Source organism: Bos indicus x Bos taurus, chromosome 4 (assembly GCF_003369695.1).
Source record: "Bos indicus x Bos taurus breed Angus x Brahman F1 hybrid chromosome 4, Bos_hybrid_MaternalHap_v2.0, whole genome shotgun sequence".
In the NCBI taxonomy this organism is placed as follows: Eukaryota; Metazoa; Chordata; class Mammalia; order Artiodactyla; family Bovidae; genus Bos; species Bos indicus x Bos taurus.
Genome location: NC_040079.1, coordinates 24,982,911 through 25,008,995, shown reverse-complemented (window position 1 = coordinate 25,008,995; position 26,085 = coordinate 24,982,911). Strand labels below are relative to the sequence as shown.

Sequence of the window (26,085 nt, the reverse complement as noted above, 5' to 3'; positions counted from 1 at the left end):
TCCCATGAAGTTGGGCCAGGATGGAGGACGATGAGGCAGTCCTCAGTGACGACTGGGAATAATGAGGACGTCAGCAGGTAAGAGCCACCTGCTGGGGTACAGGGTGTGCAAGGATGGTTACACACAGGGCTGAGTCTCCACAGAGTAGGGGGTGGACGCGAAGGTGGAAAAGCAAAGATCCAGCACAGCCTGGCCTGGCACAGGCCACCGGCCCAGCTTCTGAATAGCTTTTCATCTCTTTAATGATGAAACTAATCTACCTACATCAGGTAGTTCTGCCCATTTTTAATCTGAAAGACGTAATCCAATCTTTCCCTTGCATGTATATAAAATAAACACTAGTAGCAGACTAGTAGAAAAACTCAGGTTTTCCAAGATAAAATCTTCAGTGACTGGGCATTCATTGTAGAATCTTTAGAAGTTCACACATTTATCCTACATGTCTATAGAGTGAAACTAGATTAACATTTCTATTACATTTTCTCAAAAACCTTGTTTATTTTTACCATCAGATCAGATCAGATCAGTCGCTCAGTCGTGTCCGACTCTTTGTGACCCCATGAATCGAAGCACGCCAGGCCTCCCTGTCCATCACCAACTCCCGGAGTTCACCCAGACTCACGTCCATCAAGTCAGTGATGCCATCCAGCCATCTCATCCTCTGTCGTCCCCTTCTCCTCCTGCCCCCAATCCCTCCCAGCATCAGAGTCTTTTCCAATGAGTCAACTCTTCGCATGATCAACTGGGAACAAAGATCTGCCTCAAAATTGGTGATCTTTTTCCTTATCATTTAGATTGAAGATACAGGGATCTGGTAAATTTCTACTATCCCCTCATCTTCCAGTATTCGTCACTGACTCCACCTATGAACTCATTTACGATGCAGTCTTGATGTTAATGAAGAAGTATTTCCTGGAGAAATGTTGACTCTCCCAGCCCTCTGAACAGGACTTGTTCAGGGATCCTCTCCTCTGGGAAGATGGCATGACAGTACACCTCCATTCCCCAGCCCCTCAGGTGGATGTCCCCTTGTTCTGCCAGAGCATTCCATAGGCAGCTCTCTTTCTGTATCTTACTGCATTTGACTGTCAACCAAAACAAGCTTTATGACCCTGGACAAGTGCTAAACCTCTCTCCACCCTAATTTATCCATGTATAAAAGAGAGAAAATAGTCATGTGGTCGCTGGGCCGGGAAAATGGCGGCTCCATGAGACAACAGGGCTTCGGGTGAAGGAGGGAGCACAGAGGAAGCATTTATGACCTTCTAATTCCCTGGTGGGTCAGACGGTAAAAGCATCTGCCTGCTATGCAGGAGACCCGGGTTTGATCCCTGGGTCAGGAAGATCCCCTGGAGAAAGAAATGACAATCCGCTCCAGTACTCTTGCCTAGAAAATTCCATGGATGGAGGAGCCTGGTGGGCTACAGTCCCTGGGGTCGCAAAGAGTCGGACACGACTGAGTGACTTCACTCACGGTGAGGTGAACAAATAGAGAAGAGATTCAGTGCTAATGTCCAAAAACCAGACTGAGAGACTAACTTGTCCTGGTTCTTCCTACTTCAATTTGAACCCATTTGAGCTTCTTCAGATAGATCCCAAAGTGACAGATGAGGAAATAAAAGAGGTTTCGGCAACTATCCATACTGGTGTATCCTGACAAAACTCAAGATGCTGCCGACAGAGCACAAAAGGCTTCTGAAGCCGTGGACAAAGCTTACAAGCTGCTACCGGGTCAGGAACAAAAGCAGAGGCCCTGGATGCAATTCAGGCAGGAAAAGAAGCTGTGGAACACACCGTGAAAGAGCGAAAAAAGCAATTAAACAAGGAAGGCAGGCCTACAAATGTGGAGAAGGATGACCCTGAGCTGTTCAAACAAGCAACATACAAACAGACCATGAAACTCTCTGCTGAGCTGTAAATTAAAAGACAGAGAGAGCCATGAAAGGAAGCGACAAGGGGAGGAAGAGACTGAAGTTCAAGCAAAAACCAAAGGAGAAAGGGAGTAGCAGAAAATTTTTTTAGCAAAGTCGAGATGGCCGCATGGACAGCTGGTGAAACTTCCAAGCAAACACAAAAGGAAAGAAAGAAGAAAAACCGGACCTTCCTGAGACCATCAAAAGTACAAATGGAGCAGCGTGAGTGACCGCCAAGGGTCACGGCCACAGAACCTTCCCCAACTGTCTCCCTCCTGCTTTGAAGGACTCATTCTTTCCTCCCGTTTTCACCCCAACATAGAGTAGTACTGCTTTTTAGTCCATTTTGTTCTCAATACAGTTTAATACTGATCAGAGTAATTCTTTTGTATGTTGAAATGAGGGGCTCGGTTTAAAAAGAAACCTCCCCCCAACGCTTACCCCCCTGACCAACTGGGACTGGAAGGTGCTGCCTTCTCTTCCCACAGCCTGTAACTTAATGTTCTGTACGTCACTGAAGTGTGATGGTTAGAAACGCCACATGCAGTCTGTGGAAATCATCCAATTAAACACACTGCCGACACTGGTGTTGCCGTGACTTCAGTGACGAGCCTGGCCCACCTTAGAAAGCCCCCTCGCTTCAGCTGCTTGCTTCTGGCTGTGGCATCCTTCGAAGCCCCAGATCAGACGGGAAGGCAGCGGACACCCAGAGCAGTCCCTGGACGCCCTGACGTCCTTGGAGTTTGGCATGTGCTTTCCCATCTGACTGGCCAACCCGCATGGCATGAGGCTCCGAGCCACCCAACCTGTTCACTTTCCAAAGACCTAGCCGTTCTCCATCCCATACCGTGTGTCCTTGCCTGGCTGCATTTGTTAGTGGTACTATTCTGTATGTGTAATAAATTTTTATACCCTAAAAAAAGAATAGAGAAAATAACAGTACAAACATCACAGGGCTTTTGTATTAATTCATGAGATAAAAGTGAATGCCTAGAAAGCACTTGGAACAGTTTCCAGCACACAGTAAATGCAACAGAAGTGTTTGCCCTTCTTATAACAATACTTATTTGCATGTCTTTCCTTCTGTCCCACGTTAGCACCTTTAAAATAAGAGATTAGGTCTTAATCTTTGTATCTCCAGAGCCTAGTACTGTGACTGGCAAACAGGAGACATGAGATGAATTAACGCCATGAATCAACTGGTAAACCAATTTTTATTTCACAAAAAAAGTAGAAATACAGATATTAAAAATGAGCCAAAGCATTACCCTATTTACAACCCACCTTGTTTAAAAATAACCTAAGGAAGTTCATGAACTACAGCCTGCCATTTCAAATAGGTAATGAAATATGAAATGAAAGAAGTTAAAATTAAGACTAGAATTGCATCGTCAGTACCACTAAAAGGTCAGTAACCAAAAGGACTTTTTAAGCGTTATGTGGCTTAGATACATTGTGACTGAGAATTAGTACATCCTCACTCACTTTTGTTTTAGGGGAAAAAAAGAGTCCAGAGGCTTGACTTTCCACCAGGATTTGTTACCATTTCTTCCACAGATCTACGTACCCAGGGAGGAGACAAAAAACCATAGTGACAGAGTTCACCTACTTCATCTGCACACTTCTGCAGTAGGAGAGAAGCGAAGTTGTTGGGACAGAAGGGAATCAACCGAGGCATCCAAAAGAAAATGCAAATGACTGTGGCTATAAGTTCAAGACACTCATTAAGGCCTTAGGCCCTCTGAGTTGGGAGGTGGCTTCTCCCAGTCTCCAGTTACAAACAGCCAGTATTTAGGTCTCATCCTGGGTTTACCATTTCTACAGAACCCCTGATGGGGGATCACAGCGTAACCCTATTTAAAATTAGCACCAGTAGTACTTTAATATTCTGGTCCTTCTCGGATTATCTCTGACACTACTGAAAATGAAACTAGTCACACAACTAGGAGGACCTTCCTCTTTCACGGGTGCACGGACAGAAGCCACCTTATTCATTAAGATGGAACTTAGTGCAAGTCCATGTTAAACAAAGTCTGGGAGTGTTAAGTGTTTCACAGAGGAAGAGAAATGTTAACCATATCCTCGCGGACAATCCAAGTAGAAACCTACATAAAAAGGATGAGGGTGAAGAGCTAGAGGAAAGTCTTTAGTAAACCAAGGTTGTGTCTACTTGCTGGAAGAGTTCCTCACTCCCTTCCACATTTTCCCTCGAGCCACAGAGCAGGACATTGCAAAAGAGATATAAACTCAAGTGTGAACACTGAGAGAAGAAACAAATGGTTAACGGACCTCCCTGGGCCACGTGCTGGAAACTACTGATAATAACAAACTCAGATACAGGCACATGAGAAGACAGCTGCTTTTCCAAACAACTTCACAGCTAAATGAAATCATTTCAAGCAGTAAATTCTATTCTCCTTTCCCGTACAAGCCAGCATTAATATATATAAAACACTCCCATCAGAGAAAGAGCGTTAAGCAGATAACGCATAAAACATACAATGTATCTTAACAGTGTGTTTTTCTATAATTAAGTATTAAGCTTTTTCATTTACTCATTTTAAATGAAAAGATGAAAACTGAGGTTTCAATCTGACAGGGATTGCATCTGAGGATTAAAATGTCCATGGACATACCTCTTAACTCCTCATCTTTTAATTGCTGCATAAATGGTTGCCTAGGAAACTTCCCAACTGGATGAAGAAGCACAAGCAAACTCTCATTTCCAAGTTCGCAGGTATGACTCACTACCTTTTCTCCCACAAAGTAGGTCCTCCTGAATTCTTAGAGGCAGATATTTTTGCAACCTGGATGACAATTAAAAAAAGAAGAAGAATTATTTCGAATATATGTTTTTAACAGGAATAAAAGTTAAGGGCGAGTCCCTATTCCCATTAAGTTTAGAAGAGAAATGTGTATTCTTAAAATAGGCCTGCACAATCCGTATCAGGTAGTTATGGACGGTTATTTTTCTGGCAGTATGTTGACAAGACAGTAATTAAACATTATAATAAGAGAGAACAGAGAAAACATTGGAACAATACAACCACAGAGACATTTGTCAAAGAAGAATCCAGTCAGAGGGGTGTGACCCCCAAAGACCACTGAGACCTGCCCCAAGTTCAGGTTCCCTGACAGTTCTTGCAACCTAGCTACATCTGTGCCCAGAATGACACCATGACGTCGTTAAACAGAGACAAGGAAACACAGTGCAGACCGTTACATGCCAAGAGGCAGGAACCCGGGGCAAGGGCATCTCTGAAGGCCCTATTTTAACAAACAGCAGATGTACTGAAGGAGGCTGAAGTAGTAGGTGCAGCCTGCAGATTTCTGAGAAAGGACAGAATCTTACGTAATTACAGTGAATTAGGGCAGAAATGCAGAGAAGAGCCTCAGGGCCAAGACGGGTGCAGGTGATTCCCTGGTTCTGTCACTACTTCTGGTGTCTCAGACAGAGATGGACCAGGCCTGCGGAAGGGGAGGGAGGGAAGACTGGGCCCACTGCCCATGGGAAGGGTCTCCGCTCTCTTCCCTGAGCTCTTCCTCTAAAATCTTTCCATCATCAACTTAACATCATCATCATCTCTCTTATTGTGGTAAGAACAATGATCATTCAATTAAAAACCTAAAACTGACTCTTCTGGAGGAAAAGCTATTACTAATTCCTAACTCCACCTTCCCCTCCACCTTGAACCTATTAAAGAAAAACTTCCCCAAACCTGGTCTGGAACAGAACCAAGTTGCCTACTGTGAAATTCACAACATCCTAGTGGAAAGACATCAACAACATTCCAGATAAAATGTTTTCTTTCCTATGCAATTTTTCTAGTGAACCTGAAGAAAATTAAGGTCTATTCTGGGGAACCCACTACCACTCACCCAGTTGGTTGTCAACTATCAGTTAAAGAGTCTAGTCTAAGGATTTGCAACCAGACATGCTTTTCAGTGATGATTTAATCATTCTTCCTACTAAGAGTGATTCTGAATACACCTGCCAGGGGCCTCTTTCCTCGCACTGCAAAACTGTTAGTAAAACGCTGGGATGTGCTCATAACCCAACTGTCTGAGGAGCTGTCTTTAACAAACACTAACCTCAAGCAGCTCCTAACACCCTGCAGTGCTAAGCATGCTCCTCAGTCTCTAGACTCTGAAGGCCTCTGAATAGGCAGCAACGTCCCCCAGGAGCACCTCAAGGGCCTGACATGGCCCCTGGCTCTCACTCCCCTTCTGTGACGACAACCCCATCATCTCCCCCACCTCCCAGCCTCCCAAACCTAGGTCATCTGTCAGTTATTCCAGAATGTTCTGCCATGAGTGTCTGGACTGCCAGCCCAGTTACTGGGCGCTTCTGTAATCAAGAGCTGTTAGCACACTGCTTTCTATTTATCTCCCCAGACTGTAGCCTTACTGAAGACGGTGCTGGGCTTTTTTATTTCTGTATCCCCCACCTTATCAGGGGCTTCCTGGGTAATGCTGGAGGTAAAGAACCCGCCTGCCAATGCAGAAGACATAAGAGACGCAGGTTCGATCCCTGGGTCAGAAAGATCCTCTGGAGGAGGGCATGGCAACCCACTCCAGTATTCTTGTCTGGAGAATCCCATGGACAGAGGTGCCTGGTGGGATATAGTCCATAGGGTTGCAAAGAGTCAGACATGACTTAAGCGACTTAGCATGCACACCTAATCTGAGCCTGGCTCAAAATGGGCAAGTAATGTTTGTTGAATGAATGAATGTAGGAAAGAGAATGAAGATGGAAAAAAAACTTACTGCAAGAGGTATTCCCTGTGTAGCTTCAAAACCAACCCTAAGATGCAGTCTGGTTCTGGACTGAGGGGGACTGGGCTCCACCAGGCAGCCCATGAAGCCCTTTCAAGCAGACTCGGCTCAGAGCAGGCACGCAAGGACCCTACGGACCATCTCAAGTCCTCTGGAGAGCACAGCCAGCCCAGCAGGAGGTGGATCAAATGCACCCCTCCCCGAAGTTTTGCCACCAGAGGAAAAATAAGGGATTTTTATAGGAGAAGCAACATAAAAAGGAGGAAAATAAAAGATGGAAAGCAATGTCCAAAGACCCTCACAGATGGGACTCTGCTAGGCACAGGAACAAAAAAGTTTAGTTTTTCATGAAAATATGTTAATTAAGTTTTTGAGCTATAAAGGCCTGCAGAAGCACCAGGAAAACTCAGGAGAGACTTTTTTTTAAACTGCTGGTTGGCTTTTGGATGGGGCGGGAAGGACCTGCAAATACCTTACAGGGAAGACAGCCTCTGTTCCCTGCCACCTCCCCCAATATATGTCTAGAGCTCTTTTCCCAGGAACGAACCCCACTGAGGCCTGGGCATGGATGGTGTGGAGGACAAAGCAGACGACACTCAGGCACACCGCCTCCTGGGTACCTGCCAGGAGATTTCCGTTCATGGAAGACAACTTCCATCCAGTACTCAAATCTGCAAGTGTGCGTGAGAGCGGGGAGTGGATGGCCGCCTCCTGTTTACTGCTGGTGTTTCACAGGTTCCTGGCAGGACAGGGTCAGGGAGTCAAAGGGGATGTAAACACCATTTCGTCCTTGCAGAAGCCATGGCATTGCCCCCTGGGCTTAAGAAAGCACAGCATGGAGCAGGTGGTTCACTAGACGTCCTCTGACTGCCCTTTTCAGAGTATACCAATTCCTTATGGTGTGTCAAGGCTCTTCAGCTTGGCACAGTTTTCCCCCAAATGGCTCAATAGTTATTACCTTTCTGAAGATCATTTCCAGTCCTTAGACTCTGACCCGATGATAACTGCAGGAGACATACCTGCCAGAACTGAGCAGTAAAAGGATGCCCAACCCTGCATACCAAGGACAGGAGAGCCTGCAGCTAATTGGAGCGGGCCCATGGGTGCAGCAGAAGGTAGCTAGGGGTGGGGGGCGCGCACTCCTGTCTCCAAAAGTTCTGTATGGTTTTCGTTACTTACTGCAGAAAAAAGAGCTGGCATAAATCCAAAGATCTTACACTTAATAGGCCTTTGACTGACCTGGGAACAAACTAATTTTTTCTATTCCATTTTATAAAGCTCAGCCTTTCTCACTCTTGCACATCTCTACTTAGAAAAAGGGATGAGTAATAGTAAAACACTGTGGCGGTACGCTGAACAGCACTCACACAACGGAGAGAGAACGTATGTTGTACAGCCCTCCGTTCCACACACATTCGACAGCTTCAAAAGAGACTTATTATAGAACCTGTGGGAATCCCCCCACAGGAATTGAAGATTCTTTTGACTGACTGAAAGTAGAATTGAGGGGCCAGGGAAAGGATTTCCCCTGCAGTTGATTAAAAACATTATTCTGTTTTTGAGCTGTCGTACCGAGTGATCACGAAGTGTGCAAAATTCTTCTTAAAATGTACTTTTTGAACTTTCCCCTCTAGTACTGGATGTTAAGATGGACTTAAAGACAAAATTCTCTAACACACTTAAAACAACTTCTTAAATGAGTTCACAGTCATAAGAAGAAGGAAAACGCAGCTCTAATGTTCCAAAAATACACTTTAATCTGTGCATCTTAATGAAACGTGCACACCTAAAGATGAAATTAAGTGTCTGCAAATGTGGATTTGCAAAATTGGTCATTTTCAGCATCACGAAGTTATTACAATGTTTTTTGAAATAGGTTCCCTAAGAGCACATACAATGATGATTTGATGAACAAAAACGCAATTTTTATGTATTTCATTTCAAGGACATTTCTGTTATATGCTAAAACAATAAAACATTTTTCTTCTTTAGAAATGGACTTGAAGGGAAAATGTAGTCATCTGAATTGAGCTCAAAAGACTAATCAAATCAAAAAGTCAAATTCACTCAGAATTTCACCCCACAAACAACACAACAAGCAATCTGGAAATGTGAACTCCTAAGGTTCCAATGGAGTAGCCCATGTAGTACAAGAATGTAGCACACAGGATCCAAAGTTTTTAAATAAAACCAATAAAACAAACAAACAAAGACTGGGAGAAGCACTGTTTTGGGAAACACTCCTCCCAGGACTCGAGAAACTACTTCAAGTCCGTCTTAGGGCCAGGCAATTTTTATTTATGCTTAAGACTTTAAACACAAAGTACAAAAAATAATAGGCATGGTTTAAACATAGGGTCTTCCAAGGTGGCTCAGTGGTAAAGAATCTACCTGCCAATCCAGGAGACTCAGAAGACCTGGGTTCGATCCCTGGGTTGAGAAGATCCCCTGGAGGAGGAAATGGCAACTCCAGTATTCTTGCCTGGAGAATCCCATGGACAAGGAGCCTGGCGGGCCACAGTCCATGCAGTCGCCAAGAGTCAGACACGACTGAGCACGCACGCCAGACAGATAAGACAATTAACAAACCTCTTAAACTGGGACTATTGTGCTTACTGACTTGCTTCCAAATAGTAGAGTATCCTCACAGGGGAGAGGGGAGAATACATTTCCAGTGCAAGATCTTGGCAGACACTACTCTGGGTCAGGTGACCAAGGTCAGCACCATCAGGGATACGTCACGATGACAGCATGTTCCCTGGACATAAGGTGGTAAGAATGTCACTTCACCTCGGTGGTCCTCCTCTCAGAACCCCACAACTAGGCTAATGATCAGAAAAACAGGAGAGAAATCTGAACTGAGGGGCGGTCAACAAAACATCTGTCCAATATTCCTCAAAATTGACATCATCAAAAACAAGGCAAAGCTAAGTAACTGTTACAGACCAGAGGAAATTAAGCAGACATGATGACAAGATGTAATGTGATATCCTGGGTGGATCCTGGAACAGGAAAAGGACATTAAGGAAAAACAGTGAAATCTGAATAAACTTTAGTCAATACTAAAGTCAGTAGACTTTAGTTAATACTAAGGAACCAATGTTTGTTCCATAATGGTGACAAATAGGATAATGTAAGAGTAAGCAACTGGGGTAGCTGGGTGGGGGACGTATGGGAACTCGCTGCACTACGTTTGCAACTTTTCTGAAAGTAATCAAACTTTCAAGAGCTCCGTCCACAACACTGATGCCACGATGCTCTGGGTAGCGCTGCACCAACAGGGACGGGCATGGGCTGGGACCCCGGCCACTCCGCACGCTGACCGACAGACACTGGGCCGATCTGGGAGCCTCAGACACCAGGGACCACAGATGGCGTGCATGAGAAACAGGGACAGACATCTCTGAGCGCCTGACACCCTCATCTGAAGTGAAAAATAGGCAGTTTTATGCAAGGGAAAAAGACAAAGGCTAAATGGGTTGGCCTGGAGCCATCAGAGCTCTGTGAAAACACATGACAAACCAGCCTCCATCCCTCACTCAGCAAATACTACTGCCAGAATCCAAGCAGGTGTGAAAAGAGTTACACAGCCCTCCCTCCCATGCCCTACAGGCTCTGTGTCCTGTTTCCGAATCATACAAAGGTAAAGAAGGGCAGGCACAGAATTCCTTTAAAGGTTTGAGGGAGAAAGGGCATTAAGAGAGTCCTTTGACCCAAAAGCACACAACTATGTATCTTCAAGAACCCGCCCAGTCAGCACACATGTGGCACCATGGGAGCCATGTTCTGTAGCGAGGAGGCCAGAGTCTTGGAAGGGCTGCTCAACACAGAAACACATTTGTCTGCAGAATAAACATGTGGCATGGTTCTGTTTGCTGCAATGGATTTCTTTAATTGCCTTGAATTTTAATTGAAAAACAAATCTGGGGGTTCATCTTTGCTAACCAAAAAGTTCCAGAATTCATAAGCTAGATGAATATGCAGTACTCATTAGGCCAGAAAATTAAAATATAAATGATTTAAAAATTTTTTCAGGAAACTCACATACTGTCAATCAAAATCATAACAGTTCTAGAGGGAAAGTGACCAACTGTTTAAAGTTGATCTGAAAGAGAAATGATATAGAAATGTCCCAGAAAAATCTGAAAAATAATAATAGTATGGATGATGATGAAGAAGGATCTTGTTCTACCAACTCTAATAATTAAGACAGTATGGTGTAGATCCAGAATCAACAAACAGACCAATGGAAGAGTAACACACCTGAAATAAAACAAATAGCAAAAACTGCTTCATTTATTCAACCATCAATTGAGGTATGGACACTGCTGATCATTCCTTGATAGTGAAACAAAAAAGGCAAAGTCAAACCAAAAGGACAAGTATGTGAATGCTGGCCAATCACGTGCGGAGAGTGTAAGTTAAATGTTTTTCTCACATCTTACATGTGAATCTATTCCAGATAAATGTTAATTATAAAACACACCCTGCTACTGCTGCTAAGTTGCTTCAGTCATGTCTGACTCTGTGCAATCCCATAGACGGCAGCCCACCAGGCTCCCCTGTCCCTGGGATTCTCCAGGCAAGAACACTGGAGTGGGTTGCCATTTCCTTCTCCAATGCATGAAAGTGAAAAGTGAAAGTGAAGTCGCTCAGTCGTGCCTGACTCTTAGCAACCCCACGGACTGCAGCCTACCAGGCTCCTCCATTCCAGGCAAGAGTACTGCCCTAGCATTACACAAATAAAACACAGGTGAATATTTATACACAATTTTGTGATAGGAAAGATGTGAGCTCAAAGATCATCACTGTAAACTGCTGCTGCTAAGTCACTTCAGTCGTGTCCGACTCTGTGCGACCCCCATAGACAGCAGCCCACCAGGCTCCCCTGTCCCTGGGATTCTCCAGGCAAGAACACCCGAGTGGGTTGCTATTTCCTTCTCCAATGCGTGAAAGTGATAAGTGAAAGTGAAGTTGCTCAGTCGTGCCTGACTCTTAGCGACCCCACGGACTGCAGCCTACCAGGCTCCTCCATCCATGGGATTTTCCAGGCAAGAGTACTGGAGTGGGGTGCCATTGCCTTCTCTGCATCGTAAACTGGGTCCATCTAAATGTCAACAGGGGCACAGTTAAGTAAATGGATGGGTATGTAGTCCTTAATTTGTTGATAAAGAAATGTACTTACTAATATGCAAAATGCAGTATTTAGTAAAAAGGTAAGGTATAAAAATTATGTCTGCTGTGAAAGTGAAAGTCACTCAGTCGTGTCCGACTCTTAGTGATCCCATGAACTATACAGTCCATAGAATTCTCCAAGCCAGAATGCTGGAGTGGGTAGCCCTTCCCTTCTCCAGCAGATCTTCCCAACCCAGAAATCGAACCAGGGTCTCCTGCATTGCAGACAGATTCTTTACCAACTGAGCTATAAGGGAAGCTGTAAATATGTTTGCAGTAAAAATACCTAAATATAGATATTAATGGTGACACTGACAGGAAACATTTATTCTGAAAAGATGTCAATTTTTCTCTAATTAATCCATAAAGTCAACGCATGAACTCAATCCAAGGAAGATTTTTTTTCATGGAATGTATTCTAAAATGCATATGTTAGAGCAAAAGGGAAAAAGTAGGGATAATTTTAAAGAACAAGAAGAAAGGAGGAGCTACTCTACAGGATAAAAAGACACAATAAAGAAATAAAGGCATCATAAAGAAAATATAGAATTGAAGCAGGGAAAAGACAGACCTATATAGATAGAAACTTGATGTGACAAAATGGCATTGCACATCAGTGGAGAAAATACATACCAATGAAGAAATGCTGCTAGGAAAACTGGCTGTCCATGGGAAAATAAAACAAGGTATCCACACTTCACAATATACACACAATTCCATCTTAGAGATTGCAGGTGAAACTATGAAAAGCAAAATTTGAAAACTTTTAGTAGAAAACAGATGAGACTATTGCTACGACCTCAACCTAAGAAAATCATTTTTTTCAAATAAGACACGAAGAACCAAAACCAAAACGACAGACTAAATTTGATAGCATCAAAGGAAACTCCTGTTCAATGAAAGACATTATTTAAAAAGTGAACAATCAAGCCCCAAACCAGAAGACAAGTGGACATGTATGGACAGAAAAGAATGGGTAAGAAGAATATATAAAAGTAGCTTAATAAGAACACCAAGAGGAAAAACGGGCACATGACTGGCAAACACACTGTGCAGAAGACATTCAAGCAGCGACATACACATGCACTCTCCATCCCACTAGTAATCAACGGAATTTTTATTAAAGCCACAGTGAGATACCATTTCATACCTATCAAACTGACAAAACTAAAATCTCTTTTTGTGAGGATATGAAACAAAGTATAAGCATTGTAGGCAGCAATCTCACTACAGTTACGATTTGAAGTTGTGCTCATCGTAAGACCCAGGAATTTTCTGGTTATATACCCAGATAAACTAAGTACAACTACAGGATAAACCAAGTACATGCACGTGGGAATTAACACACTCTTGAGTGACAAACGGGTCACAGAAGAGATCAGAGGGAAAACTAGAAATATCTTGAGACCAAAAAAGAAAAAAAATGCTTACAGCTACATGTCTGAATAGTGAAAATGCAAAATTTAAATACTTGTCGACAGGAAAATGTATTTTTAAAATGTGACATTTTTAGAAAACAGAATACTGTAAAAACAAATTAAATGAGTGACTGTATCTATAGATATTAGCATGAATAAATCTTGAAAACATAATATTAGGCCAAAAAGCCAAGTGCTAAAGAGGTACATACTACGTTCTGAGAGACACAGAGGAGACACTCAGGTCTCCCTTTAGCAATAAAGGGGACTCATTCCCCCAGCTACTGGGAGTGCTGTAGGCTGACCACCCTCAGCTGAAAAGAGTCACCTTGTCAAAGTCAGGTCCCCTCGGGGGATGCAGACTGCATCCAATGACTGGTGAGTGTGAGGCTAAAGATGCTTGGCCCCTCACCTCAACTTAGGACAATTGTGAAGGGCTGTCCCAGCTTCAGAGCTCCCTCTGGGATTGGCTGAGGCCTTTCCTGTGACTGCACTGTAGCCCAATTTCTCTCTCAAAAATCTCCTTAATAAACTTCTGGCATGTTAACCTCTGCTCAGAGTCTGCTTTCCCTGGAACTCTACCTTCAACAGATACAACTTGTATCTTGTTTGAAAACATATAGCACACATGTTAAGAAGACTGAAATCATACCAAGTGTCTGTTCTAACCACAATGGAACAAACTAGAAATCAGCAGCAGAAGAAAAACTGGAAATTTCACAAGCTCGTGGAAATTAACACAACTTTGAGTGACAAATGGGTCACAGAAGAGATCAAAGGGAAAATCAACAATATCTTGAGACCAAAAAAAAAAAAAAAAGAATGAAAAACAACAAACCAAAATTTATGGGATGCAACAAAATCAATACTAAGAGGAAAGTTTACAGTGGTGAACACCTACATTAAAAACGAAGAAACTGCTTAAGAGCACGTGCTCATTCATGTCCAACCCTCTGCAACCTCATAGCCAGGCTCAGTCTCTTATTGATTTGGAAAACTCAGCATTGGCCACAGGACTGAAAAAAATTAGTTTTCATTCCAATCCCAAAGAAAGGCAATGCCAAAGAATGTTCAACTACTGCATAATTGCACTCATCTCACATGCTAGCAAAGCAATGCTCAAAATTCTCCAAGCGAGGCTTCAACAGTACATGAACGGAGAACTTCAAGATGTTCAACCTGGATTTAGAAAAGGTAGAGGAATTAGAGATCAAATTGCCAACATCCATTGGATCATAAAGAAAGCATAGAGAGTTCCAGAAAAACATCTACTTCTGCATTATTGACTACACCAAAACCTTTGACTGTGTGGATCACAGCAAACTGTGGAAAATTCTTAAAGAGTTAGGAATACCAGATCACCTTACCTGCCTCCTGAGAACTTTGTATGCAGGTCAAGAAGCAACAGTTAGAACCCGACATGGAACAACAGACTGGTTCCAACTGTATACTGTCAGCCTGCTTGTTTAATTTATATGCATAGTATGTCACGCAAAACACCAGGCCGGATGAAGGTGGAATCAAGATTGCCAGGAAAAATATCAATAACCTCAGATATGCAGATGACACCACCCTATGGCAGAAAGTGAAGAAGAACTAAAGAGCCTCTTGATGAACGTGAAAGAGGAGAGTGAAGAAGTTGGCTTAAAACTCTACATTCAAAAAACTAAGATCATGCCATCCAATCCCATCAGTTCAATTCAGTTCACTTGCTCAGTTGTGTCCGACTCTTTGCGACCTCATGAACCACAGCACGCCAGGCCTCCCTGTCCATCACCAACTCCCAGAATTTACCAGTCCCATCACCTCATGGCAAATAGAGGAGGAAACAATAGAAACAGAAACAGACCTTATTTTCTTGGGCTCTGAAATCACTGCAGATGGTGACTGCAGCCATGAAATTAAAAGATGACGCTTGCTCCTTGGAAGAAAAGCTATGACCAACCTAGACAACATATTAAAAAGCAGAGACATTACTTTGCCAACAAAGGTCTGTCTAGTCAAAACTATAGTTTTTCCAATAGTCATGTATTGATGTGAGAGTTGGACCATAAAGAAAGCTGAGCACCAAAGAATTGATGCTTTTGAACTGTGGTGTTGGAGAAGACTCGTGAGAGTCCTTTGGACTGCAAGGTGATCCAACCAGTCCATCCATCCTAAAGGAATATTCACTGGAAGGACTGATGCTGAAGCTGAAGCTCCAATACTTTGGCCATCTGATGGGAAGAACTGACTCATTGGGAAAGATCCTGATGCTGGGGAAGACTGAAGGCTGGAGGAGAAGAGGAGGATAGAGGATGAGATGGTTGGATGGTATCACAGACTTGATGGACATGAGTTTGAGCAAGCTCCAGAAGTTGGTGATGGACAGGGAGGCCTGGTGTGCTCCAGTCCATGGGGCTGCAAAGAATCAGACACAACTGAGAGACTGAACTGAACTGGCCAGGGTCCTCTGTCCATGGAATTTTCCAGGCAAGAATACTGGATTGGGTTGCCATTTCCTACTCCATTCCCCATCCAGAGATTGAACCCACATCTCTTGTGTCTCCTGGACTGGAAGGCAGATTCTTTACCACTGGTGCCTCCTGGGAAGCCCACATTAAAAAGGAAGAAAGATCCCATATAAACAAGCTAATTTTACACCTCAGGGAACCAGAAAAAGAAGAACGAACCAAGCCCAAATTTGGCAGAAGGAAGGAAATAATAAGATTAGAGCAGAAATAAAATAGTGAATAGAAAAACAACAGGGAAAACAACAGGGAAAAACTATCAAAACTAAGACTTGACTTTTTTTTAAAAAACAGCAAAATTGACAAACATTTAGCTAGACTAAGGAAAAGAGGAAACTCAAAATCAGAAATGAAAGAGGAAACATAACTGATGCCACAGAAACTGAAAAATGTAAGAGGCTACTATGAGTAATTATATATCAACAAATTGGATAATCTAGAAGAAATAGAAAAATGCCTAGAAACATACAACCCACCAAGACCAAATCATGAAGAAAGAGCAAATATGAACAGAGTGGTAAGGAGGCTGAATCAGTAGTCAAAAACTCCCCAACAAAGAAAAGCACAGGACCAGTGGTCACTGGTGAATTCTATCAAATAGTTAAAGAAGTATTGTGGATCACAATAAACTGTGGAAAATTCTGAAAGAGATGGGAATACCAGACCACCTGACCTGCTTCTTGAGAAACCTATATGCAGGTCAGGAAGCAAGAGTTAGAACTGGACAGGGAACAACAGACTGGTTCCAAATAGGAAAAGGAATACGTCAAGGCTGTATATTGTCACCCTGCTTATTTAACTTATATGCAGAGTACATCATGAGAAATGCTGGGCTGGAAGAAGCACAAGCTGGAATCAAGATTGCCAGGAAAAATATCAGTAACCTCAGATAAGCAGATGACACCACCATTATGGCAGAAAGTGAAGAAGAACTAAAAAGCCTCTTGATGAAAGTGAAAGAGGAGAGTGAAAAAGTTGGCTTAAAGCTCAACATTCACAAAACTAAGATCATAGCATCCAGTCCCATCACTTCATGGGAATAGATGGGGAAACAGTGGAAACAGTGAGAGACTTTATTTTGGGGGGCTCCAAAATCACTGCAGATGGTGACTGCAGCCATGAAATTAAAAGACACTTGCTCCTTGGAAGAAAAGCTATGACCAACCTAGACAGCATATTAAAAAGCAGAGACATTACTTTGCCAACAAAGGTCCATCTAGTCAAGGCTATGGTTTTTCCAGTGGTCGTGTATGGATGTGAGAGTTGGGACTACAAAGAAAGCTGAGCACTGAAGAATCGATGCTTTTGAACTGTGGTGTTGGAGAAGACTCTTGAGAGTCCCTTGGACTGCAAGGAGATCCAGCTAGTCTATCCTAAAGGAGATCAGTCCTGGGTGTTCATTGGAAGGTCTGATGTTGAAGCTGAAACTCCAATACTTTGGCCACCTGATGCGAAGAGCTGACTCATTTGAAAAGACCCTGATGTTGGGAAAAGATTGAAGGCAGGAGGAGAAGGGGACGACAGAAGGTGAGATCGCTGGATGGCATCACTGACTCAATGGACATGGGTTTGGGTAGACTCCAGGAGTTGGTGATGGACAGAGTCCTGGCGTGCTGCGGTTCATGGGGTCGCAAAGAGTCAGACACGACTGAGCGACTGAACTGAACTGAACTGAAATGAAACCTAATTCTTCTCAAACTGGTCCTGGCATAGAGATAGACATGTAGACTGGAACAGAAGAGAGAGCACAGAAATAAATCCATGACTATAAGGTCCTCAATAAGGGCACCAAGAATACACAAAACAGAAAAAGACAATCTCTTCAATAAACAATACTGAGGAAACTGGATATCCACAGGCCAAGAATTAAACTGGACCCTTATCTTATGCCACAGAGAAAAGTTGACTCAAAATGGTTTCAAAACTTAAACATTAAGACCCAAAACTGTAAAACTCCTAGGAGAAAATGCAGGGGAAAAGCTTTATGACACTGGGCTTGCAACAAAAGCAAAAATAGACAAATACCTGTATATTAAACAAAAAAGCTTTTGCAGAACAAAGAAAATAATTTAACAGAGTGAAAGGAAAATATCTGATAAAGAGTTAATATCCATGATATCAATATTATGGCTGCTGCAACTCAATTAACATAAATAAATATATACACAGATAAATAAATAAATAAGGAAATGATTAAAAATGAGCCAAGGACTTGAATTGGCTTTTCCCCAAAGGAGACATACACACGGCCAACAGAAATATGGAAAGATGCTCAACATCACTAACCATCAGGGAAATGCAAATACACAATGAGATGTCACCTCACACCTGTTACAATACCTGTTATTACACACACACACACACGCAAGCGCACGCGCATATAAACAAGTGTTGGCAAGGATGTGAAGAAACTGAAACCCCCGTGCACTGTTGGTAGGAATGTAAAATGCTACATCTGGTATGGAAGACAGTACAGAGGTTCCTTAAAATATCAAAAATAGAACTACCATATGATCCAGCAACTATATATCTGGATATTTATCCAAAACAACTGACATTAGGATGTCAAAGAGATATTTGCACTCCCAACACTTCAATTCTATAACATTCCTTATGCTTTCTCTGTATGCCTGAAATATTCCATAATTTTTAAAAGTAACTTTAAAGGAACATGTATCAGCTATTCTCTACCTTTCCTTTTTTTTTTTAACCAAAATAAAGAAGATAAATGACCTTCATGTGGACAAGAGGTTATCACAGGTGCTCCCACATCTTGAAACAAGACCAAATTTCACAGTGGAAGCAAAGAAAATAGAAATACAGAGTTCTTTTTTTCCTTTTACATTCTTCTTTTGAAATTGAGCAATCTCAAAAGTATTTACAAGTTTGTAACTCCTTGTGATGTGGAAGGATCATTTGAAATTGGCCGCTGCACAGATAAAGTGCATCACTTCTACAGTAACTGCACCTCTCTTTCTTCTGCTCAAGAAATTATCAAATTTCAAATGAGAAAGAAAGTATAAGACTAACTTTGCTTTTATTACATTTCAAACTCAGTGATGCCATAGTTTGAACCTGGGCAGTCTGACTCTGAACTTAGACACTGTTTATTACCAGGAACAACCCCCAGAGAAAACTTCTAAAAGTAGGATTCAGAGTAAAAGGAGATGCCAATAGACCTTGCTTTCTAGGTTCAGAACATTTTCCAATATGAAAAATGTTAAAAGTATAATTACAGTTATATAAAACAAAACATGATTTTTTAATTTATAATAAAAATATTAGCAAAATAAAAGGGTTGCCTGGATGACTTAATCAAAGAGCATATTCATGTGAAATACTGCCAGTGTCACTGTGTTCAGCTCTGATCTTGTCAATTAAAAAATTTAGTACATTAAAATTAGTTCCACATCCCTAGGGTTGGTTCACAGAACAATGATTTTCCTTGTCCCTATCCAACTTTCTGAGCTACTTTGTGACAGAAAAATATCAAACAATTCAGTAACTTCAAGGAAAAAGGTGTATGGAGGGAGGCAGGATGAAAAATTCATTTTCCTAATTTGGGGCAAACAGATTTTGTACATATCCAAGGCATTGAGATCAAACAATCCCATTTATCTTTCACAGTTCTCAGTGTTAGTCACTGAGTCGTGTCCAATTCTTTGTGACCCCATGGACTATAGCCCACCACCAGGCTCCTCTGTCCATGGGATTCTCCAAGCAAGAATACTGGAGTGGGTTGCCCTTCTCTTCTCCAGGCAATCTTCCCAACTCAGGGACTGAACTCTGGTCTCCTGCATTGCAGGCAGATTCTTTACCATCTGAGCCACCAGGGAAGACCTAATTTATCTTCAATCACATTAATTATTCAGGATCACTACTAAGAAACTAAACTTTGGATTCTATATTAAAAGATTTATAGACAGTTGCAAAGAAGGAGGAAAAACAAAATCAAAATTCTCAGATACAGGCAAAAAAAAGGGGGGGGGGTGTTGTTGACTGGCAGCAGAAATCTCCAGTGATCTATGTCAGCAAAAGCTTTCATATCTTAAAGGAATCTTATTCACAACCCCTTCCTTTACATCATTTTATGTTTCAACAATCTCTTTCCTGACAGTATAAAAAAACCTTTTTCTTTCACATTTTCCCAGCAATCCACTTGTCCCTAACTTTTCAGCCACATCTTGTAAAGAGTTGTGACCTCAGCTCAGGCTGGCAACACAGGCACGCCCTCTTCTGGCACAAAAGGAAACTGCCTGTTTACACTGGCACCCGTGCCCAAGAAATGATTTCTGAATTTTACAGCACTGGGACACATACCTCATGGTCTGCATTTTACAGATGAGGAAAACAGCCTAACTGAGGTCAAGAAACTTACTTCATCAAGGTACGCCAAGCAGGAGGACATTTAAAGCAGGATTTGACCACGTATTATTGAAAGATAAGTTGGAAGCAATGGGTAAAACCTAATTGTAAGTTGTACTGTTTTGACGTAGATTCAAAATAATGGTTTACATAATATTTTTGGTTTAATGTAATATATTCATGATCATTAAAAAATAGAGGAATAGTGAGCAAAATTTTCAGAAGAATTAGAGGAGCTATTTTCCAAACTATTTTTCAATATTTTCAAAAAGTATAAAAATAAGATTACTTTCTGCATTTATTCATTGGAGCTTCACAGGTGGCTCAGTGGTAAAGAATCTGCCTGCCACTGCAAGAGATGCAGGAGACACAGGTTTGATCCCTGAGTTGAGAAGATCCCCTAGTGGGGGGGAAATGGCAACCCACTCCAATATCTTGCCTGGGAAATCCCACGGACAGAGGAGCCTGGCAGGCTACAGTCTGTGGGGTCAAAAAGAGTTGGACATGACTGAGCAACTGAGCACGTGTGCACATTTGTTACCAGTGCACTTCTTTCAAAAGAAGGACAAGGCAGAAATAATTAGAATTTAAAAAATAATGAACTGTCATCCTCATTTACATGCTAATGTCAATGGATATGAATAAGAGCTTATGCTTTGTGTTAATGACATGTCAAAAAATTTTTAAACCTGTTGATTTCTAAATACCTTTATTAGTAATTAGCAATCCTTATCGTAAATTAATATGATTAAAAGTACCTCCTTTACAGGGCTATTTTAAAAGTTAAATGAGCTAATACATATATAAGATGGAGCTATCTTTTCTAAAATTTACCTTTTTAATCTTTATACCAAAGAAGTATAAAGAATGTACTTTATAAGTGATAAAAATGCAGAGACAAGAAGTAGGAAAAAGCAATCAAAAGGAATTACTAAGTTCTTAAACCTGATTGGCTTTCATGTCAGAGACCACCTCCACTCTGTAACTGCCCTGAAGCTCTCATCAGTGATTTTGCCTGTAAACACGAGGCCCACCGCAGCCCGAGATGCTGCACAAGCACAGACCAAGACCACGTCAGTTTTCACTCTCCTCCCTACTGCTCCGTGTGTGTTCTCCCAGAACCCAGTCGGGTCAAAGAAGGGCATCTTTAAAGTTCAGTCAAGTGTATGCAAATAGCTACAATCCTCTGATAAAACCTCTGGAGTGATTTCTTGGTTTCCCAAACCAACAAGCAAAACAAACAAACCTCCTAGGTGTCTCGTATTCCCACCTCAGTGAATGGTATCCCCACTTGTTGAGACGGCCATGGCCAAAGGTGAACTCAACCTTGATGCCGCTTTCTCTCCTATTCTTCAAATTCAGCCCGCCACAAAGTCACGTCACTCAGACTCACTGCATCTCTTGACGCTATTCTCTCTTCTTTATACCCCATGTCGCAGCTTTATGGTCCCCCCAATCTGGCTAACAGTCAAGTCCTATTCATCCTCCAAATCTCAGCAGTCTACATTCCCTGCTGCAAAGCTTCCTGGAACAATGCCTCTCTGGAGGCCCCTGCCTCCTCCCCCTGGAGGCCGACTGTGCATCATCAGGCCTCCAACCTCAACTCCATGTGTCTTTTATCCTTGCAGGTATGTCTTATCTTTGGTGTACATGACAAATATGAGAGTCCCTTAAATCTTTGTTGAATAAAGGATTTGCTTTGAGGGGAGAAAGAAAAAGAAAAATTTGGTTAAATAACTGGTATTTTATCTGGGAAAATGGCTGAATGAATTTTAGGCAAATAATTGGTTGTTTGCAGAACAAATTTTTTTCTGTTTGAATATTCCTGCCTGGAGAATCCCATGGATAGAGGAGCCTGGTGTGCTACAGTCCACAGGGGTGCAAAGAGTCAGACACAACTGAAACGACTTAGCACACACGCACACAGGCTGAATCATAAGCAAGATGTTCTAGAGTTGTTGACTTTTTCATTAAAATTAGGTCATTTTCTAATTTTATCTGAGGATGTAAAATTCAATGTCCCTAGAGACCCTATTTATAGGCTGGTGCAGATGTGGCCAGACCCTGCTCCAGGGGGTTCTCTTGGTTGCAGTTTACCTCTCATCCTCAAGGGTCTTATGTCCAGATTTCCTGCTGTCTCCATGTATGTGGGGCTGGGGATAGGTGGGTGGGTACCCCAAGGCCTAGAAGGGTGTGCCTCTCTGTATCTAAAAAATACAGAGGTATTAAGCTGTCATCCATTTCCTTCACGAAGAACTGAGAGGTGGAGGTTAACCTACACTTCTGAACTACTGTGCACGAATACAGTATCAACCTAAGAAACTACCATTTCTTCCAGCCAGAGGGTGCTAACAGTTGTTCGGCACAAAACCAATCATTCTAAACCAATGTTCACATGTAAGCGAAATGCAGCTGCTGCTGTTACTAAACTCTGGGAAAGGCAACTAATAATGATTTGTTTCACCTTCAGAATCCAAAAAACATTTGACACAAAAATTAATTAATTCAACAGGTCTCACCAAGTATTCCAAAGCAACAGAGTACAATGAAATCTGCAATCTGCCCTGTTTATTGAACAGTTGTCTTAATGAGGATTTAAAAATCTGACTGGCCATCCATTTTTTAATGGCTTTATTAAGGTGTAATTTATATACCATGAAAGTAATCCATTTTAACAATATGATCAGATGAGCTTTAGTAAGTTATACACAGACAGCTGCATGACTGTCAACAAAAATACTTCCATCATCCCAACAGTTCCTTCTACCTGTTCACAGCCAACCTCTACTCCCGCTCTGGCCCCAGGCAACCACTGACCTGATCTTTGATTTTTTCTTTTCTAAAAATTTCATATAAATAGCACATTACAACACATAGTCCTTTGTTTCTGGCTTCTGCTAACTGGCATGTTTTTGAGGTTCATTCATGTTATACTAGAGAATGAATTAGGAGTTTGTTCTTTTTCGTGGTTGAGTAATATTCCATTGTACAGCCATCACACATTTTGCTTATCCATTCACCAGATGAGGGATTTGGATTCTTTGTGAATTGTCTATAGTATCTTCTGGATTGTCTATTGTAAATCTGCTATGAATATATGCTTGATTCTTGAATGGACACAATTTTTTTTACAACCTTATTGGGGTGTTATTGATACACAATAAATCACACAAACTTAAACTATACAATTTGATGAATTTTGATGTATGTATACACCCCTGAAACTATTATGCATAATCAAGATAACGAGTATATACATCACCCCTAAGGCTTCTCTGTGCCCCTCCCTTTCCTTTTCTCCCTCCTCCCCCAAGCCATCCTCAGGCAACCATGGATCTGCTGTCACTATAGATTAGTTTCTATTTTCTAGAATTTCAATTAAATGGTGCTTTGAGGGGGCAATCTGCTTTTTTTATAGAGCATACTCATCCTGAGATTCCCCATGCCATTGCATATATGAATAGTCCACTCCTTTTCATTAGGGAGTTGCATTCCAGTGCATAGATTTATCTATTCATCTGTTGGTGGACAGTTACATTATTTCTACTTTTTGGCAACCATAAATAAAGCTTCCAGGAACACTGTGTACAGTCTTTGTCTGGACATATGCTAGTATTTCTCCTGACAGCATATCTATAAGAATGGAATTGCTGGTCACATGTTAAGTGTATGCTGAACTTTTAAAGAAACTGCCAAACTGCTTTTGAACATGGTTGTATCATTTTATATTACCACCAGCAGCATGTAAAGATTCTGGCTTACCTACATCCTTGCCAATGCAGGGACTGTCAGGTTTTTTTTAAATTTTAGTCCTTATAGTAGGTGTGCAGCAATATCTCATTAAGGCTTTAATTTGCATGTCCCTCGTGACTAATGATGTTGAAATGCTTTTCATATGTTTATGTGCCATTCATCTATCTTTCTGGTGAAATGTCTCTTCAAATTTTTGTACATATTTAAATCGGATTGCTGTCTTTTGACTGAATTTTAAGAGTTTTTTATTTTTTTCCTACATGTGCTGGGCTTAGTTGCTCAGTTGTATCTGACTGTTTGTGACACCATGGACAGGCTCCACTGTCTCCAGGCGATCTTCCCAACCCAGGGATCGAACCTAGGTCTCCACACTGCAGGTGGATTCTTTACTGTCTGAGCCACCAGGGAAGCCCAAGAATACTGGAGTGGGTAAGCCTATCCCTTTTCTAGGGAATCTTTCCAACCCAGGAATTGAACTGAGGTTTCCTGCAATGAGGGTGGATTCTTTACCAGTTGAGCTACCAGGAAAGCCCCCTTTTCCTACATACTAATCCTTTATTAGACTTATGTTTTGTGCATATTTTTCCCTAGTATGTGGCTTGACTTTTCATTTTCTTAAGAGTGGTGTCTTCTGAAGAGCAAAACTTTTATTGTGATGAAATCCAATTTACCGTTTTTCTTTTATACTTCATGCTTTTTATATCCTAATGACTAACTCTGTGTCTTGAGTTAGACAAAGACTTAGTCAGTAGGATATAAAAAGCATGAAGTATAAAAGCAGCTACATTTACTTCTTTACATGTGGGTCTATGATCCACTTTAAGTTGATTTTTGTGTATGTTGTAAGGTAAAAGTCAAGGTACATTTTACTTCATGAGGAAATCCAAATGTTAGTATTTGTTGAAGAGACTATGCTCTCCCTATTCGATTACCTTAGTACCTTTGCTGAAAAGCAACTGACCACATACCTATCTTATTTCTGGATATTGTGTTCCACTGATCTGTATGTTCATCCATATGTAAATACTACACTGTTTTTATTACTATAGCTTTATGGTAAGTTTTGAAAAGAGGCAGTGTAAGTTTTCCAACTTTCTTCTTTTTTTAAAGTTACACTGACTGTTCTAGATCTTCTCCATTTCCGATAGATTTTAGAATTTGTTTGCCAACTTCTATAAATACATTTCTACAAAAAGTCTGTCTGAGACTTTGGCAATGACTTTGTTGAACCTCCAGATCAATCTGGAGAAGACTGCCACATCACCAATATTGAATCCTCCAACCTATAAACACAGTATATATTCCGACTTACTGAGGGATACTTCAATTTCTCTCAACAAAAGTCTGTAGTTTTAAATATGCAGGACTTACAGTTCTCTTGTTAAATTTATTCCAAAGCATTTTGGTCTTTTGGATGCTACTATGAATGGACTTGTGTTTTCTTGGAATATCATATAAACAGCATCATACAATATGTGACCTTTTGTGACTGTCTTTCACTTAGCATGTTTTCAAGGTTCACACATGTTGTAGCATGTATCAGCTCTTTGTTCATTTTTACTGCCCAATAGTATTATTCTGTTACATGGATGTACTGCATTTTATTCATCTGGTTTTCAGCTGACAGTCTCAGATTTCTAAGGGTTGATGGTTCTTTTAGCAGTAGACTCTATCTCCCCCCATGAAGTGTAGCTTCTGATGTCTTTGCTTTGTTTTTAAACTTTGTAATTCTTATTTGTTTTCTGACCTGGTTCCCTAGGGATTACCTGTGTGCCTGCACAGACAATCACTGCTGCTCACGTGTGTCACCATTCATCTCCCTCTCTCTGTGTCACTCACTTCACTCCAATCGATCATCTCGCCTCCTACCATTTAAACAGGCAAGACACTCCTGCCTCTAGGTCTTAGCATCTGCTATTCCCTCTACCTAGAACACTCTTCCCCCAAATATGTACAGGGCTCTTTCTCTCACCTTCTTTGGGTCTTTATTCAAATAGTGCCTATTTAGTGAGGCCTTCCCTGAACACTCTTGTTTACAACTGAACCCTTCCCTTGCATTTCTTCCAAAGCATCTATTACCTTCAAATACATTATATATTTTACTTATTTATGTTTTCATTCTGGTTTCACTAATGGAATGCTAACATCATGAAGGCAGGAAGTTTTATTTTTTCA

General features: G+C 41.5%; 1 long non-coding RNA gene and 1 pseudogene across 2 annotated transcripts in view; one reads left to right on the top strand and one right to left on the bottom strand.

Moving 5' to 3' along the window:
* The first annotated feature begins 713 nt into the window (after window positions 1-713).
* LOC113891203 lies at window positions 714-4,455 on the top strand (annotated as a pseudogene).
* Window positions 4,456-4,548: 93 nt separating this feature from the next.
* Window positions 4,549-26,085, bottom strand: part of LOC113891204 — a 75,676-nt gene continuing 54,139 nt past the window's right edge. Inside the window, exons 5-6 of one of the 2 annotated variants that reach the window (XR_003510691.1) lie at window positions 12,498-12,604; window positions 4,549-4,720 (exon numbers count right to left, since the gene is read on the bottom strand). This is a non-coding gene — a long non-coding RNA (uncharacterized LOC113891204). The remainder of the gene's footprint in view (window positions 4,721-12,497; window positions 12,605-26,085) is intronic. The other variant, XR_003510690.1, reaches the window with a different exon arrangement.